This window comes from Euprymna scolopes, chromosome 2 (genome assembly GCF_053919585.1).
Source record: "Euprymna scolopes isolate OS-2025 chromosome 2, ASM5391958v1, whole genome shotgun sequence".
NCBI lineage: Eukaryota > Metazoa > Mollusca > Cephalopoda > Sepiida > Sepiolidae > Euprymna > Euprymna scolopes.
The window spans coordinates 71640806-71660805 of record NC_136483.1 but is presented as its reverse complement, the minus strand read 5'-3'; the positions used below and the strand labels follow the sequence as shown (position 1 = coordinate 71660805).

Here is a 20000-nt window from a genome sequence, read left to right as displayed (position 1 = left end):
TGTCTAACTTTACCCTCGCGGGGATACAAGTAAATCGAGATTCATCACGCATGTTGACTAATATTGCACAATACATTAGCTGAAGTCTGTTTATCTCTGCCAATTGTCGTATTCAACGACATGTTATAATATCACATTACATTTAAGCGGGTGAGAAGTCCTATTGAAGAACACCAGGAAGAAACATGCCAGAGATTATCATTAATGGCGTCACTAACTGCTAATGACGCGATTAATGACCTTCCGGGGTTTTTTTTCTTCCTCTTTTAAATGTATTTTTATGTTGCTATTCTTATTTGTTTATTAGGTTAGTCCGACTTCTACATGGAACTCGCAAAGATCGTGCCCCAGGATTGTCTGATCTGCATGAAGTCGTCGTCGTTAGTCGCATCTATTCGTTAAACATGAAGGAGTGTATGTCTTACCACCGACACTGAGAGCAGCAAGTCTCAGCGATTGTTGCGAAATCGTAGAAGGTTTAAGTTTTAGGGTTGTGTCTGGTTTTTTTTTGCCTGTGGAGCTTGGTTATCTTTTAAACCAAAGCATTTCAGGTGCAAAACATCATTACGTACTTACGTGGCATGTCGAAATCAGTATAAATTTTTTAAAAAATTATAAAAAAAATGGCCCAGCATAAAAATAATTATAAGTAAAAATAGAATTTATCGAATTAAAGAGTTTTATCGTATGTTTTAACAGTTGTGAGACCAAGTCAATATGGAAAACTATCTTATCTCCCTTGGCTTAAATTGATTTAAATTAAGGGTCCGTAATTGTGGATTATTATTTTTTTTTTTTGGTTAAAAATACATCTAGCACATCTTGTTGATCGTTTTTCGTCATTTTTTGGGATTTATACTAATTTCTACATGATATGTAAGTACGTAATAATGTTTTCACTTAACATGCGTTGATTTAAATGATCATCAATCTACACAAGCACCTGTTTTTTTTTTAACGAACAAATGACTTTCGCAGTTTCTCTGCCATCGAGTTCACCGCTTTTTAATCCCTTTTTGTCTTTTGCTATATCGCTTCAGTTTATAATGAAAGATTGCGCAATGTGATCAAACTTTCGCTACTTCTTTCTTTCTTTTTTCTTTTCTAAAGACTAAGGTGTTCATTCACTTCGGAAACCGTCCACAGACCCTCAAATACCGTCCCATTCGTACAAAGTGCTTGGCATGGCATCAAGCCACTAAGGATCAGCTTTCGTGCTTTGTGTCTGAAAACGCTGTTATGATGATAGTAGAGTATTGAAATGAAGAAATTATTAGAGATTGCCAACCAAGATACGATAAAAAATACGTGATTGGGTATCTGAATTACTTTGTTTTGGCGAAGGATTATACATACAGTTGCTGGCACGTACGAACATATAAAGATGCCTAACGATATTAAAATAGTACGAGCAGCCTTGACGTCACGATTCAAACGACGCGGCATAGATGGGCACGTTTGGTTAAGGTTTTTCTTAATATTATGTACCAAGTAGCCCAAAGCCATGTGCGCCGCGCAGTTCAAGACGATGGCCGGTGTTGAGATGTAGAATAGTTCCTTATAGTTGAAAGCGCATAGGAAACTCTTGTTCGTATACATGTAACCCGTACTCCTAAAGATGGGAATGCACGCCACTATTCCGCAACCGACAGCTGTGAGGCAGGCAACTATCCAACCGTAGGCGGACCGTATTCGCGTAACGTAGTTAATGGACAACTTAATCTTGAAAAACTTCTCCAGAGCCATATAGCCTATGCAGTAGAGCACAAAGGTGATGCTCCAGATGAGTACCATGCCAGGAATAGCGCAGATATTCTGCCTGTTTTGCATATAAAATTCCACATGCAAAGAGAGGTAGATACCAAGGGGGGTAACAAGAACGCCGACTAAAAGGTTCGCCGTAGCAATGCATATCATGAAAACACCTTGCAAGGATTTATAACCCGCCGAATAAAAAATGACAGCCAAAGTAAAGATAGATGATAGGAGTATAAGAATTGTTACAGTTATCATAATAAATAAATGGATTGCATTTGGATAACCGTCACTGGGATCTATTGGGATCGAACTGTTATTCATGATGTGTTCCTAATGAAATACACTTTGCAATCGTATAGTCGTTGAAACATGCATAAACGATTCAATATATATATATAGCTGTTTTGAATTTACATACGTCGACAGCCATACTGAATATTTTAGAGCTGTTATTTATTATATAAACGACAGTTCTCTGTGTGTATGTATGTTTATATGTCCAGCTAAATGTAGAAAACTACAAAAACAAACACCCCCGACACAATTGCCCTGGATTGATAATGTCTAAAAGTAAAAATATTATTCATTCTTTGGGCCAAGTTTGGCCAGAGGTTGAGTCAGTTTTTCAGCAATTTCCAATGTTGCATATTATATAAAGGAAAGGTGAATGATATACTATTTTCAATGAAATACCATTTAAAAATGGGGGAGGGGGTAATGGGTTTAACGGAAGTGGAACAAGACAGGGGAGAGGAAGAGAGATGGATTAAAGAAATAGGAAGTTTTATTATAAAGATGTTACACACACTTTTAACCTCTTCTATTTTATTTCATTGTAGCCTCAGACAACGCAGGGTGGCTCTGTTAGTATTTAATCAATGTATCTTAGTTGAGGAGAGGATCTTTTGTGAACTCGCTCACCAGCAAGACCCATTACTGTGCTAAATATTGTCTCAAATGGATTGTACTCATTGAACAAACCCAGTTATACTGTCAAACGTGGGAGGATCATTCTCGCTATAATTGTATCAGACTAATCTAACACTAAATTGATGATCTTCTTCATTCTAGTCTTAACTCGTATCCTACGATGACTTTTTGAACTATATAAGTTATAACTTATTATGAAAAAAATCTATATATCTATATTTGAAGTTACCTCGGAGTATTTTCAAAGTCAGACCAAAATAACATTTAAGTTGACAAATCAAACTTTGTTTCTGACTAGCCAATTTTCATTTGTTATTTATTTGCCATGTTATTGGCAATATAATAATGTACTTCGCTACAAGTTATTTAAAAAGGATTTTGACTGGCCCAGAAAATCTATATTAAAAAAAAAAACAAATCTTTTGACATTAGTCAAAACGAACAAAAAGTTTGATCAACAAGAAGGGATAACTTTTATTCAAATTGAAGAATATAAAAAGTTTTCTCTCCCTTACAATTAAAATTTTATTTATTTTTCTGTATACGTTTAAAGAATGTGAAAACGAAACAAACCGTAAAAACTAAAATGACTTCACCGCATCGCGGACAACACCCGGTCAGTGCAGCTAATTATTGATATATCTCCATCTAAACATATTCTAAATTTAACTGATAATCACAAGTGATAATTGACACGTAAATATCGAACTGTAAATATCGAAGTTGATGGAATATATCGGTATTTTCCCCCAAAAATGTTACCATGCATATACGTTTTATATATACGCCTAGTTTAGTGTCACACAAGGTCGAGTGTGTAAGTTTATAAATGTTCTATTAAACTATAGCCGACCGTAGGGTCTTCATAGCATGGGAAGTATAAAATATATGTATTGCATTTTATATATGTGGGTGTTATATAAGTTTATATGAATTACATGATTGAATAATTTTGAAACAACTTTAGACATTGATTATAAAAATGTCGCCAATTGGCAAATTTTCATTTGTTATTGTCATGCCATGTTATTGGCAATATAATCACGTACTTTGCTACAATTTTAAAAAATATATCTTCGTCCTATCGATCAAAGGTTTTAATCTCTGCTTCTGTCTGTCTGTCTTTGTTTCTTTCTTTCTCTCTCTTTCTATCTTTATGTTTTCGATTTCAAGTCATGCTGTGTCAATACGATCTTCTATTGATACGAACTGCTATTATTTACATAACTAAGTGTTTTCTCACATGTCCATGTATTCTAATAGGTTTTCACGTTGATTTTTTTTGTGTGCGTGTTTTTGTTTTGTATATTGTTGTTGTTAAATGTTTATTCAAGCAACTGAAACGTGTTTGGATTAGTGAGATCAGTTTCGCGAAAACATTGACATCAAGACTTGATTAAATCGACAGCCACACAAAAAATGTAGCAGTCCCGAGTTTTTTGTTTTGTTTTGTTTCTTATGTTTGCTATGTTTTATTTGTGTGTGTGTGTATGTGTGTGTTTCTCGTGAGTGTGTGTGTGTTTCTCGTGAGTGTGTGTGTGTGTGTGTGTGTGTTTCTCGTGAGTGTAGTAATGTTTGCAACGAAGTGTATCATTGACGAATCTAAGTGAGAATGCGTTTTATAGTGGATGTTAGGTACATTTAATATTTACATTTATATCCAATCACGCGTGTTTTACTACTGAAAAATGATTGCTATGCCTCTTATTTTTTATGAACATGTTTTGTATGTGTGCGTGTGTATGTGTGTGTGTGTGTGTGTGTGTGTGTGTGTGTATTTTAGTATAGTTTTTGGCTTAAAATCTCATGTGTCAAAATTAAGTCCCTTTTTAATTACTTCTCCATGAGGGCAAACGTGAGATTCAAGCTCGTATTTTTTTATATAGTGAAAAATCCAACTTTCTAAATAGGAGCAATCTGGATTGAAACAAAAGTCAAAATTTACTCGGTCTAGAAGGATTTTACATTGAGCAAGAACAGAACAGAATAAATAAACTGTAGTAGAAAAACAGATACTATACTTTGCTTCGAAGTAGAAGACTAAGGAATTGTATATTTATTTAGAATGAAAAGAAAAATTCACGATTTGTGTTGAAGTGTTTTTTGCTTTAAGGTGCATTTTGTAATGTGTATGTGTGTATGTGTGTGTGTGTGTGTGTGTGTGTGTTCAGTGAGAGTTTTTTTTTTTCAAATTCCAAATAATGCTTCAATGCAAACTTCAAAGAAGGCGTATAATGCATTCATAATGACTGCATAAACCACGACAGAGACCACAGCCAGCTAAAAGAAAAAAAACTTATGCCCTTGTTAGCGATGCATTTTTATGCACAATTCGCATGAAGTGGTGGGTATACGTTCTTGATTACCTGCAAAGGCTTGTTCTGCACGTCCTTCTCTTATTTTCTTATAAGAATTTTTTTTAAACACGCGCGTATGTAACACGTGGGTGTACAAGCGTGTCGTTCATGTATGGGATTTCATGTATAAATATTTGGAAAATTAACATAGAAATCAATGTGTACAAAATGGGCAAGTACGTGGAGTTGTAATGTGAACCCGCAGTGTTATACAATGCTAATTGGGTACTAGTGCACTTATTGATCCATGCTGAAATAATAACGTTATTATTTAAAAAGCCATTCTTAACATGAGGAGGGAAGGGTGTTTTGTACCTATTCTATACATTAACCTTACAATTGAATAAAAAAAAAAACATAAAACTTTAATTAAACTTGGAAATACGATTTAAAATATAGCGCGGATCAGTAAGTGCACTAGCACCGTTAATTGATTAAATGAGACAATCAGATAAAGAATGCAACGTTATGAACTAATAATAATAATAATAATAATAATAATAATAATAATAATAATAATAACAATAATAATAATAATAATAATAATAATAATAATAATAATAATAAAGAATATTACAGAAAAATAAAAAAACGTCTGGTCTGAATGGAGTCTAAAAAGAAACGTGTTGGTTTTTCATCAAATGATAGTGTTGTTGTTGTTGTGGAAACTATGATACGGAAGTCGTTAAGATGCAGACGATCGTGATGATGGGTGATACACTACAGTAACTTTTCGTGCAGACTGACAATTACGCTGCCGAGGTTTCCAATTATTTCATAACTATTTCATAAGAACAAACACAGTTTTTTTGTTGTTTTTTTTTTAATGACAATTAATCAGTAGTCAACAAAGAAAGTGCCCGTCAAATCTTATGAGGCAAAAACTCCGCTCTTTGTACAACGTTATTTATGTCAGCAACAGGCAACACGTGACGTGATCTGATCTAGTGCTTAAAAAATAAATAATTATGTCAAAATAATGAATGTTTACACCCGTTTTTTTTTTTTTTTTTTTTTATCAATCTTACCTTGTATGTTTTATTTTCTTTTTTTTTTTCTTTTTTTACTGAAACACTCAGGTTATTTATAACGCAGAATGCGGTGTCGAAGACATTCGAGTCTTTTGAAGGCGAATTGATTATATTAGTTGCAAACAAAAACAACTTTTCCGCGTATTTTCAACAGGACGTAAATGTTTTCCTTTTATTTTTATTTAAAGGTTTGTTGTTGTGTGTTTTTTTTTTAATTTTTAAATTTCTTTTGTAAGCAAGAATTTCGTTGAAGTGTCTTTTTGAGTTTTTTTTTTAATCGAAAATAATCGCATTTTAAAAATAGTCATATATCACAGCTTTTTTTTCTTTCTTCTTCTAATATTCCTTTTCACCCCAAACAAGCCATATTATCACTTGGAACGCAAGGAGTTACTATTTGGGATCATATCTAACAGGGAATTGTGGGGAGTTGAGCAGCGAGATGTCTGTTCACATTATATTCAAACTTCTGCAGATTAGTACTGTAAGGGAAGCAGTAAACAGGGAGGGAATTCCAAAGTGCAGCACAGTGCACTGGACTGCAGCAGTCCAAGAGAAGTGAAGAAAAACGAAATGGAGGTATTGAAAATAAAGTATTTAATGCGTGTGTGTTATTTTCTCTTTTCTAAGTTTGAATCTTTTATTTTTGTAAAGATTTTTGATTGTTGTTTTTTAAATTTCTATAAATTTAACACATTTCCGTGAAAGTCGGGCATGTCATCGATTAGTCAACAACTTAACCGATTAAAAAGAAAAGACAACATTTCTTTCTTTTTTAGGAATAAACCTTATTTTTGTACATTTTTCACGTGAAATTGTTATCGCAGCAAACTTTGTATCCTTTTTCCTCTTTATGACGATGCAGGTCAGGGTATCTACTGTCTCGTGTCGTAAAAAAGATATAGAAATAAACTCTTTAAAAAGTATAAATCGTATGTTACCAAAAACGGCAGTTCCGATAACAGAGAATTAAAGCGTCCTTTGTTGAAGGGTTCCTAGATTGGTAAAGCTCCGTCGTAATCGTCGTGAGAGGGCAAAAAAAGGGAAAAGACGTGGCGTCACTTGGGTGAGCCTTTCCCATATAAATAGCGGCTGATTGTTGTTGCGGTGGTGGTCACAGAGTGATGTTTGGGCGACATTAAAAGCGAACAACTATGATTGAATGACGGGGGGGGGGGGATGCCACCGATGTATCAAAGAGTTTGTCATGTTTAGAGGATGAGGAAGAGAGAAAAGGAAAGAGTTGTATGATTTTTTTCCTTTCTTTCACTGTCGCAGGCATGACCTGCTCTTCATTTCGTTGACACTTTAGAAGATGGAAAGAAAGTGGGAGGAGTCAAAATTATCGTCTCTTTTTCCGCTACGAAACCAATATTACTTTATTTATTTACTGGGGCGAGGACAAATGCGTGAGTATGTTGCTAAAGGATTGTTGAACATCGCTGTTGTTTAGATTTATTGGTCCAAACCCAGAATTCAACCCGATTAAAAAAATATACAAAAAATATACAAAAAAGAAAGAAAAAACAAAAACAAAAAACTATACGATGTAAGTGCCCGCCACGGAACTAAAGTGCCATATTCCCAAAATCATGTAAATAAATCAAATAGTTATATATATATATATATATATATATATATATATATATATATATATATATATATATATATATATATATATATATATATATATATAACTACTTAATTTACTCACATAAAATTAATATACGAAAGTATACCTTTTTCTACAAATCCTCCTGCTACAGGACTTCTGATAAATGTATTATTTTCACTTTGACTTTCCATGTCTCACTGACTTTAGCAAATAGGGTGCATACCTTTATAACTATTTGCTAATATTTTCTCTCCTCTGATAAGATGGTAGACATCGAAACCCTATAGGTTAAGGAGATTAATTTTCTAAAACATTCTTTGTCTTGCTTAGAATAATAAAAATTCTTTGATATGAAACTCAACCACTTCATTTCATTTCAATGAGAGTTTTTTGAAATTCATTGAATTACAATTTAATATATATATATATATATATATATATATATATATATATATATATATATACACACACACACACATTTTTAACAAATTTTAGCGATTAATAGCAAATCATAGCCATAACACGGTTGATTTTGATCTCTATTTTTGGAGCGCTTGTTAACTAGTGATAAATTTCAAATATGGCAGAGCGAGACAAATTGTTTTTGCTTCCTCCTAAAGGTTAAATTTTCTTTGCTAAAAAATAATCAATATACGTGATTTTTGGAACATGAAGCTTTTGTTCCGTGACGAGTACGTACATCGTATTATCTTTTTCTTTACTTTTCTTTTTTTTTTTTTTTGTATAATAGTTTGAATTCTGGGCTTGCATTGATTTATTTAGTTAGTTTTATTATTTGTTTAATTAACTACTAAAAGTCTCTTGAAGGTTAGTGTTATTTATTTAGTCAGATTTGTTGAACGTCATTATTATATAGATTTATTTAATTAGTATTAGTTAAACGACTGTTAAACATGGCTTTTATATGAATTCAAATGTAGTTGAAATAGTAATGAACTTAGATATTATTACTACTATGATTTAGTTAGCTAATTTCATTAATTGTTTAAGAGCTGTCGGTCGTTATTGTTTTAGATTAATTTGGCTAGATTTATTATTAAACTGCTATGTATAACAGCATTGTTATTTGGATTTATTTGGTTAATTTTAGCTGTAGAACAGCATTGTTATTTGTATTTATTTGGCTAATTTTAGCTGTAGAACAGCATTGTTATTTGTATTTATTTGGCTAATTTTAGCTGTAGAACAGTATTTTTATTTATGTGGCTAGTTTTAGCTGTAAAATATCATTGTCATTTGGATATACTTAGTAATTTTTAGCTGTAGAACAGCGTTTTTATTTTTATTTATTTGGATCGTTTTAGTTGTAAAACAGCGTTTTTAGATATATTTGGCGAGTGTAATTGTTGAAAATGTTTGTTTTTTTTAAATTATTCTATAGTTTTAGCCGGAGAACATCGTTATTATTTGGACTTATTCCATTAGTTTTAGTAGTAGACTAGCGTTCTCATTTGGAATCAGTTGCCTAAGACTGTAGAATCTTGAGTATTTAAATTTATTTAGCTATATTTATTAGCTGCAAAACTAATAATGTAGAATCATCGTTATTTATATTAGTTGCTTTTATTAATTACTAAAAGTCTGCATAATTTTTATCATTAATATTTATTTAGCTAGATGTATTAGTTGTTGTAAAAATCTAATGGAAAAACATCTGAAGAAGTTGGTGGGGACAGGATATTTTTATGGACACATAAATCTTAAAATTGCCTTCCCACTAACGAAACAGCTGTAATGGGGGGAAAACAGGAAAGAAACGAAGGTTATAAAAAAAAAATGCAAGTCTTTGAATTTTCAACAAAATTTTGCACTATATATATATATATATATATATATATATATATATATATATATATATATATATATATATATATATATATATATATATTCCAGGTGGAAAAATATTCAAAAATTAAGAATAATTGAATTTCAACAAGGGTCGTTGATAGTGCTCAATCAAAGAGAGCAAATTATATTTTTATTACTGTATTTACATAAATAATAATAATAATAATAATATATATATATATATATATATATATATATATATATATATATATATATATATATATATATATATATACACACACATTATTCATAAAAACAGTAATCTATGGACATGCGTATTTCGGAGCTCTACTCCTCTTCAGCGTAGTTTGACTGTTGTTGGGATTCGAACCCCGGATCTTACGTATTTCAGTCCAGCGCCCTAACCCATTACGCTATGATGCCATAAACAATTTACTGTTTAGTTTTTTTTTTATCGTTTATCTGTTTACGTAGCTTTTGCTTGTTGACTTTTTAAACGATATTAAAGTTAACGTCTCTGCCTCGGAGATCCGGTGTTTTTCTTAGAAAGTCGCCCATTGTTTTATTTGGACGTATTATTTATTTATCATTTAAAAAAACAGTAATTAGCATAGTTACTAATGCGCAAATCATCGCATTTTGACTATTTTTCGTGTCTATTTTTTTCTCCCCACATCGATAGATCTTCCTCAAAATTCTAATAATGATTCCACTTATCCTTTTTAAAACTTTAATAAAATTTTGTACCACTTAAAACCTTTTTAATATATATATATATATATATATATATATATATATATATATATATATATATATATATATATATATATATAGAGAGAGAGAGAGAGAGAGAGAGAGAGAGAGAGAATAAAATGACTGCAGAAATTCCCTCTGGACAAAAGTATCTCATGTTTCCAACAACAGATGCCAATAATAATTCAATACATCTAGCCTAACAGCCAATATCTTATGTAGCTTTCGAACACATTTTAGAAATATTCAGTCGTTATAATAAAATGCTACATTGCATCCGACGAGCAACATCATCACAATCGCAGCATCTATAGAGGAAGGAGTTCCTACTTTTCTCCTTAACTATTTAGTCCTAACACCGCTAATAGTTGTCATCGGGACCAATTCTACATTTTTCACCGATATTGTGATTACACTCATCGCTCATAGGCACATAGACATAACATAATCTTTCCAATTTCCGATTCAGAAATAATAACGACTCCCTTCCCAAAACCTGTCGATTCTGATTGATTGAGCGCTGAAAATTTTCATATTCCGGAATTCGACTCTTATAATTAAACCAACCTGAACTACAGCAACGCGTGGCCGGGTACAGCTATTTGAATAAGAAGTATTAAAATTCGAACAGTAGTCAGTGAAAAAAAAGGAACTAAAATTATTTTTTATTTTTCATTAAATAAATCGTAGATGTTAATAATAAAAATGGAGCTTATGCGCTTATGTTACCGTGCTATTTTTTAAAATCGTATTTACAAGTTATTACAATCGTGTTTGTGTGTGTGCGATTGTGCGTGTTTGTGTGTGTGTGCGTATGATACAAATCACTCTAATACTTACTTTAACCAAACTGAGCCACAGCAACACGTGACCGGGCACAGTTAGTGAATATATATATATATATATATATATATATATATATATATATATATATATATATATATATATATATATATTAGGAGCCTTGACTGCCATACAGACAGTCTATATATAAATAATATATAATAGTATATAAATAAATAAAAATAATAATGATTATATAGTCTTTTAGCAATAATAAAAGTTGCTACACATATTTATATAAAAGGAGTATAATGATTCCAACGAGACAAAATTGTATATTCAAGTGGAACCACTAACACGTGTTTTTTTTTTTTTTTTTTTTTTGTATACTTCGTTTATTATTTTATATTTTCATTTTCATTTTTCAATTATTATTATTTTGGGGTTGAATGTTTATTTTTGAGTTTGAATATTTATGTCGCGTTTCAAGCGATTTTAACGGCCTCATCAGATATTTGGTGATGAAAGTTGGTTTAGGCCATTTCAATGTTCCTCTTACGTAGTGAAATGTGTTCTAAAGACCTTTGTCTTTCAACAAGTGGAATCCTCCGCTTGATTGGTTTGGAATCAGATTGAGTTAATTTACAAGGAATTTGAGATTCAGCGTAGGTCAATGAAATTTGTTTATTTATTATGTTTCCCTTCTCAATGTGCAAGTGTGCTAGAGAAAATATATGTGTGGGCACGTGTGTGTATGCTTTTCTGTGGTTTCTTTGTTTTATAAACGTTTGCGTGTGCATGTGTGCGGAGAGCGTGTGTGTGTGTGATTGTTTCAATGTGCCTGTTTCGATTAGTAAGTGTGGATATGCACACATACATATGTACATATTCATTTAGATAACTATTACATAGATACGCGCACGCACACACGCATACGCACACGCATGAAAATACACCCAATTATACACACATACGTAATTATTATTACTTTTCATTTTATTCATACTTCTTCCTTGATATTGAATATAAACAAATCTACGTAATTGATTAATAATTTAATTATCTATTGATTTTGTATAACAGGACATAGCTTATATTTCTGTATATTTTCTAGTGGAGTATAATCATGAATATAGCTTAAACAAGAGCTGTAACGAAAACCATGTTTTGGGTAGGGAACAGTTTTTAACTTTATTTAAGTTTGATTCTTAATTTGTTTCTGTTTTAATTTTCGTTTTAGTCTGTTAAGACATCCATAATATTCTGCATTAAAAATATAATTAATTATAATATTTTAGTTACTGTTATTTTCTTGTAACGCTTAATTAAATATTTTCTGGGTAATTCCTTATTAATGATTCTAATTTCTCTTATTTTTGTAGTATGTGCTGTTATATTGAATGTTTTTATTTATCTTATACGGTATTGATTAAAAGACACTTGTTAAAAACGTGATATCCATGAATAAAATGAAATAAGATAAAATAAAGGATTTCCTTAACATTAATTACGTTTGGATGATGTTAGGTGACGTGTTACCTTAGAAGCAAAGGAAATCTCGTGGGTGCGCGTGAGTGCGCTTCAATTTGCCTGTTTTGATTTGTGCGTGTGAGCGTACACATGCATACACATGCTTGTGCATTAATGTGCTTTGTATGTTGCTTGTTTACGTGTTGTTGTTAAGCTTTGTTCAATGCGAGGTGAATTTTGTTTTATGAAAATTCTTTTTTGTTTGAATAAATAAAAATAATTGTCGGCTTGAAAAATTGGCATTTATTCTCACTGCATGCATGTATGTGTTGTGAAACATGCAAGCGTCTGTTTTCTGCGATTTTTATATTACTTTTATGCCAAGCGACTCTATTGCTGATTTGTTGCATGCTTTGCATTTTAGTGTATAGACTACATTTTTGGAAGTGAAATCTAGGTCTTTTTATTTTGAACTAGCCCGGATACCCGGCGTTGCCCGGGTGTTTGGAGGTGTGTTGGGCAAAAAACAAAAGTGGTAGTAAGTAGGCAGGCTCGAACTCATAACGCGAAGGCGGAAAAGAAAGTGAAAGAAAATCTGATCTCTTGCCGCTATTCCATGATGCGACCGGAAGTTCGGAACGTTAAAATTAGGTAAAGTCAATCCAACCGATACGATGACTTGCAAAAATGGCTCGCAAAAAATCGACCCCTCCTTTTGAAAACTGCTCAGTTGAAGGTGAAGGAATTCATGTTTTTGGCCAATATTTCTATATTTATCGTCCAAGATGTCAACCTTCAAAATGATACTCATCTCGTGAAATTCTTCGCCTCTGTCGAAAGTTTTAGGCATGCATGCATACATACATACATTTAAACAGACAGGTGAGATAGATGTTTGTGTTGGGCTTTTGAATGTGTATGTGTTTCCCTCTATTATTATGTCACAAATTCTACCTGGCAATTTATGGCATTTTGTGGCCCCTTGATTGAGTTTGGATGAGGTTAGAATGTGTTTTAGGTTTTTGGGTTGACGTTTGCTTTTTGTTGTTTTTATGGCTTTTAGTATGTTACTTAGTTTGTCATTTTGGTTTAATATGACAAAGTTTTTATTATGTCTGTGAATAATTTTGGGTTATTTATCTTGTGTATAGAGGCATATATTGGGATTTATTCTTTGTTCTATTTTGTGGGTTTCTGAGTTGGTCTACTGGTATTTTTCTATCAGTTCGATACCTTTTTGTATTAGTTGTGATGGGTATCCTCTTCTCCTTGAGGTAATTTGTAATTCCTTTCGCCGTTCGGAGGTGTTAACCAGTGACAATGGTGCAGATATGTGTGCTAGTGAGTAGGGTATGGATTTCAGGCAGCTTTTGGCGTAATGGCTTTTAAAAAGAAGATATTGTTAGGTGTCTGTAAGTTTGTGGTAGATCGCTGTGATAATGCTATTGTTTTTGATTTTTACTAGTATGTATAAGAAAAGTTAATTGTGTAGAGTTTTGTTTCAGGATAATATTTAATTTGAATGTAGGTTTTGGAGTAAAGTAAGTATTTAATGTCGTCCCATGTGGGTTTCGAAGGAATAAAGAAATTATCCAGGCATCTCTCCAAGACTTTATGAAGACTATTTTGATATTGTACCTGTATTTTTGTGCCATCTTTACATATAGAGTCCCATAAGGTAGGCTAGTGTTAGGTTAGTGTATATCGGTGCCATTTTTGTTCCCATTTCTCTGCTTAGTATTAAAATCAAGTTATCATCGTTGAATTCGAAAGAATTGTTGTTGAAAATTATATATGTTGTCTATAATGAATTGTTTTGTAAATCTTGTGTGTAGTTTTTGTGTATGTTCGTCAATCCAATATAAGTATGCTTCTTTCCCTAGGTTGTGGAGTATGTAGTTATATAGGTTGCTAACGTCAAATTAGGCTAATATTATCTTGTGGTCAATTGCTTGTAGTAGGGAACTTAGAAATTCGATGTCGTCTCTTATGTAGCTCCTGATTGATCGATGAAAGGTTGTCGTAGTATGTCTATTAGCTTACTAAGTCTGCTTGTCGGACAGACTGTTCCTGCTACTATTGGTCTAAATGTAAGGTTACTGGAATTTGGGGCGCTAATATATTCCTAGTTTTGCGTATTGATTATATGTTTTATCTCGTTTGATTTGTGTATCTTAGGTAGTTCGTAAAATTGTTTGTTTTTGTAGTGAAGTTTGTTATTTTTTTGTTAATATTTTATTGTATGTTGCGCATTTTTGAAAAGGTTGTATTGTCTATGTTAGTACAGATTGGTTGGTAGTGTCCATGATTACAACAGCACTGCATTGCTTGCTTCTTTTATGATAATGTTATCATTATTTCGAATGTTTTCGAGTGCTTGGTTTGTTTGAGTGTTAGATTACTGGTGGGTTTGCCTTTTTTCTGAGGGTCAAGGTTCCAAAAGTTGTCAAAGAAGGGGTTTAATTGTTTCGCATAGTTGTGTCTGTTGGGTAAGTATGTTGCGCTCAAATTCTTAAAAACATTTGCGCTCAAATTCTTAAAAACATTTCTTCAGCTCCGCTGTATTACTTTCGCGAGTTGGGCAAAATTTGAGGCTTACTTCTCTTTCACTAGTTACCAAAAGTCTATATAATCATAATTATTTATATTTATTTAGCCATTTTATTGGTTGCTAAAAGACTATAGAATAATTGTTACTTATATTGATTTCTTTTCCTCATATATATATATATATATATATATATATATATATATATATATATATATATATATATATATATATATCTCGCGTTACTTTAAAATTAACAGATTTTGTACCACCAGTTTCTAGCTAAGTAATAAGGATGATAAAACAAGGTGGGGATAAAAATAAAATATTTAAACAGGTAAATAAAGCATTTGTTCGTTATCCTGATGCTTTTGAATCGCTTATGATAAACCAGACTATATTAATAAAGGAAATCCAAAACTATATTAGCAATGTATAAAATGTATTTATAATTACATATAATAAATTTATATATTAAAAAAAAAAATGTATATATGTAAAAATATTTTTAACCTTTATATATCTAATTTTAAATAAATAAGAATGTAAATATACTAAATACTAATCATAGTGGGGGTGATAAGTAGTTAAATGGATTAATCCTAATCTTATAAATACAAGACTGATAAATTAAAAAAAATTAAAAAATGTATCCATTTTAAATGTGGAAATTGATGAATCGCACAGGTAAGAAATTAATTTTTATAGTATGAAAAGGTTAGTAATTGCAATTAAGAATAGGAAATTGGATCAAATGTTTGTAACATGTCTTCTTCCTAAGATTAAGGGTGGTGGTGTTTGATCAACACTGCTGGGGAGCCATGATGTAACATACTGTTTTGTTTTTAAATCCCCGAAACAGTGTTTCATGGTAAACAACCGATGATCCCTTGAAAAATAAATTATTGGTATTATAGTAAATTCGAGAGCGAGTTGATGCAGTGATTGCAGGTGATTAAATGACTTACTGACTAGATGGTTTTCTAACGAATGATAAAAAATATGTTTTGTATAGTTTTAAAGGTTAAAAACTTCAAAGACTATATATATATATATATATATATATATATATTTATATATATATATATATATATATATATATATATATATATATATATATATATATTATGAAATGAATTTTGCCTCTGTAAGTTTCATTAGTTCATACAGCGTGGAAAGTTACAGAAAATCAGAAAAAAGTTAAAGACCTGCGTTCGAGTGAAATTGTTGAAACAGTATAGACGTCCTGGGCTGTTGACAGGTGTGCATAATAACTTATATAAAAGACCATTATGTAACAAGAAATCGTCTTTTTTTTTTTTTTTTTTTTTGGAGACAATAAACAACACTTGTCTCCCTTTACCATTTTGTTATCAAAGACTTGAATCAAATATCTTGTTATTTTACCGACTTCACACATAAAAAGTATTGTTTGCCTTTCATTACAGAAATAATCAAAATACCATTACACTTACAGACATGAACAATACACGGAGAGAATTGCAGTATTGGGAACACCTCGATGAACGTTGACACACGGCATTGTTTTCCAAAGTAACTTGAAAACAGAACAACAGTTAAACAAAAATAAAAGTAAATGAAGTAGTGCCCCTTCTCTCACTCTCTCTATCTTTCGTTCTCCCTCTCCCTCTCCCTCTCTCAGTTTATATATATATATGCTGCTATTGGCCAGCATTTGGTTGACAACCCGTGCTGTGCCGATAGATATAAAATAGATTGGTTCGAGGTGCTACATAGAGCGGACTCCAAAAACCATTTAAAGATTTTGGAGGCCGTCTCTATCGCGGTGCGTCAACCTTCTTTGTGCCGGCAAAAGGAAACATCAAACGAATTGTTTCTCTTTGGGGAACTTTGAATTTTTTCTCCCGCTTTTTTTTTTCTCCCTCGTTGTGCCAACATTTTTAATCGTTTTTAAACGTAAATAAATTTAATTAATGCCCCCGTACGTTGGCACATTAAATAAGTTCCCCTATAGAACTCTTTATTTTCGTCACAATACTATTTAGATTGCTATCGATTTGCTCCTGAAGAGATGATAGCCGAAAGAGCTCTCGAGAAACTTCCGCCTACTATTTTATTTAAAACCATATATATATATATATATATATATATATATATATATATATATATATATATATAAACTACTTCATTTACTCACATAAAATTAATATACGTAGGTAGAGCTAGTTAATAATTTATAAAATATATATGGCGATGATTAAGCTACACGTAATATTCCATGTTTCATCCACTCTAGGATTCTTCAGAAAGAATCCTAGAGTAAATTACTATATATATATATATATATATATATATATATATATATATATATATATATATATATATATATATATATATATATAAACTGACAGAGCGAGAGAGAGAGATTTCTTTTAGCCCCCCTCTCTCTCTCTCTCTCTCTCTCTCTCTCTCTCTTTCTCTCTCTCTCTCTCAGTTCTACTTTTTTCTCGGAAACTTCTGGACCAATGACTGAAAATTTAAATGGCGTTTTTTATGAGAAGGTGTAACGAATTAAGTATTATCGTATTAAGGATTAATAAGGATTGGTCGCCACAATACCACATTTACTCTAGAAGTTTTCTCGGAAACTATTGAGCCGATTTATCTGAAATTTTGTACAGACATTTGTTATGATAGGGTGCAGTGAACTAAGTATTATGTCATCCGTTCGATACACAATTAGAGATTAATACAGATTAATATTTAATGAAAAATTGAGCATAAATTTAACCATATTTAACTGTTAATTTGGCATAAAGAACTCATTCTAAGTTAACGGACCATAACTTTTGCCAGTTTTTAACGGACAAAAACGTATATATATATATATATATATATATATATATATATATATATATATATATATATATATATATATATATTATAACCGACGATAAAGACGGTTATGGAGTTCCAAAGTCAAACGGTTGTAAGCGTAACCGACGAAGACTACATGGAGTGTTCATCGGTACGTAAGTATATCTTTAGGTGGTTCCGATTTCAGAAAACTCAAGAAAGTTCAGTAGCGTGGTCCTGATCGCCATACGATGTAAGGGTTTGATGCGCGACTCCTGTTATTCCTCTTTTCATAGGTGTTCTGCAAGTAAAGGACAAAAATAAAAAAATAAAAAAAAACAAGGAAAAAAAAACCAAGAAAAAACAAAGCCGCCAGGGAAATAGGTGTGACGTAGGCTGCAGTCTGTATCCGGCGTTTAGGTAAGTGTCCCATTCTGTTTGCTGTCTCCTGAAATAAATTAACTCAAGTGGACTGCTTCGTTTGGTAGTTAAGTCACAAATGTCGTAGACAATGAATAAAATAAAACTCCAGTCGCCGGCTTTTGTTTTTAGAAGGATTAATTAATGAATAAAAGTCCTGATTACAATGTCTTGCTATTATACAGTGGAATTAAATGGGGGAAAATATGCATTTTTTTTTAACTGCGCAAATATTTAGAGTCGCGTGTAATAGTTCGTTCATAAAAAGGGGGGAAATCTATCTGCAACACATGATTTGTTTCTTTTTTCCTTTCCTCTCTCTTTTATTATATTCCCATCTCCTGTGGTCAGTGAGAAGGGTTGTTAGGGGCGACATGGATGGATGAGCTAGTTTATATTCTGTCTACACTCCAATTCAACTCAACTCAGCTCAACTCGACTCAACTGCCCTCGTATGCCTTCTTATAATAAGGGAGCGGGGAAAGGCTGACGAGGTCTGAAGTCCCATTCAGCCTCTGCATTATTAAAATTGAATTCACCCGGATTGGCCAATTTGGTAAAATCACATATCCATATTAATTAAGTAACTTTCCATCGAAAGCTTCTCACGCTGAGCAAAATTTTGAGATTGACCCTCAGATCAAATACTGCTTCCTAAGTTTAGACAAAACAACTTTAATACTATTCTCCCTAATTCAATGGTTTCCTTCACAGAACAATATTATTATTAAATATCATTATCAATCCCAAATTCGTTCAGCTGAATTTATTTTTTCTTATTTTGGTTTGAGTCATCAACCAAACAAATGGAGTCAGCAAGACAATCAGGAATTTCTCGGGATTGTTCACATAATAACTAACTCAGCTCTATTTTTACCGTTATTAATGTAAAATTCGACCATCACAGGTGGTTGGGTCCCAATATATACATAGCATTATAGATAACACAAAGCCAACTGTTTAGTAGATTTATTTGTCGATGTAATAAGGAAAAATCAATTTGGGAGGTGTTATATGCTTTTTATACGTAGTTAATCTCTCTCTCTCTCTCTCTCTCTCTCTCTCTCTCTCTCTATATATATATATATATATATATATATATATATATATATATATATATATATATATTGCTTTGTCTTGTCTATAATTCTATTATTATATTTAAGCTCCATCGTACTTGTTGAGCTCCACACGTTTTGATAAGTCCACACCCTTCAATACTTCTGTAACCCCTTACTAAGCTACAGTTTTTAATGTAATAAACAATTTAACGCATGCACATACAACTTTTTCGTTTTGTATTCTTTTTTTAAAATTAATATTGACAGAGTTTCAGTACAAACTATCGTGTTCCTTATTTTTCTCTTTTTAATGCCATTTTAGAGTTTTCTAATGTTTTTGTAAACATTGTTGATTCATTATCGTCAGTCTGGCTGTTTGACAGATCTTGTTTGCGGTGACGTCATTTTTTTCAGATCACATGCCTTAATAGAATATATTACGAAGGCCACGGTTCAATCCGCCTAAAGTGAATGCCACTGTCTTATGGATATCACGGTATTTTCAAATTCGTAATTTATCTCGAATTTAAACGACTTACTCATATCATATGAGATTTTTAATAACTGAGCAAACCGATAAAATTTTTCAAGGGGATATAAAACATT

At 31.8% G+C, this 20000-nt stretch overlaps 1 long non-coding RNA gene across 1 annotated transcript in view; it reads left to right on the top strand.

Moving 5' to 3' along the window:
• The first annotated feature begins 7347 nt into the window (after window positions 1-7347).
• LOC145292175 (uncharacterized) overlaps window positions 7348-20000 on the top strand; it is a 103066-nt gene continuing 90413 nt past the window's right edge. Inside the window, exon 1 of the long non-coding RNA XR_013869560.1 lies at window positions 7348-7485. This is a non-coding gene — a long non-coding RNA (uncharacterized LOC145292175). The remainder of the gene's footprint in view (window positions 7486-20000) is intronic.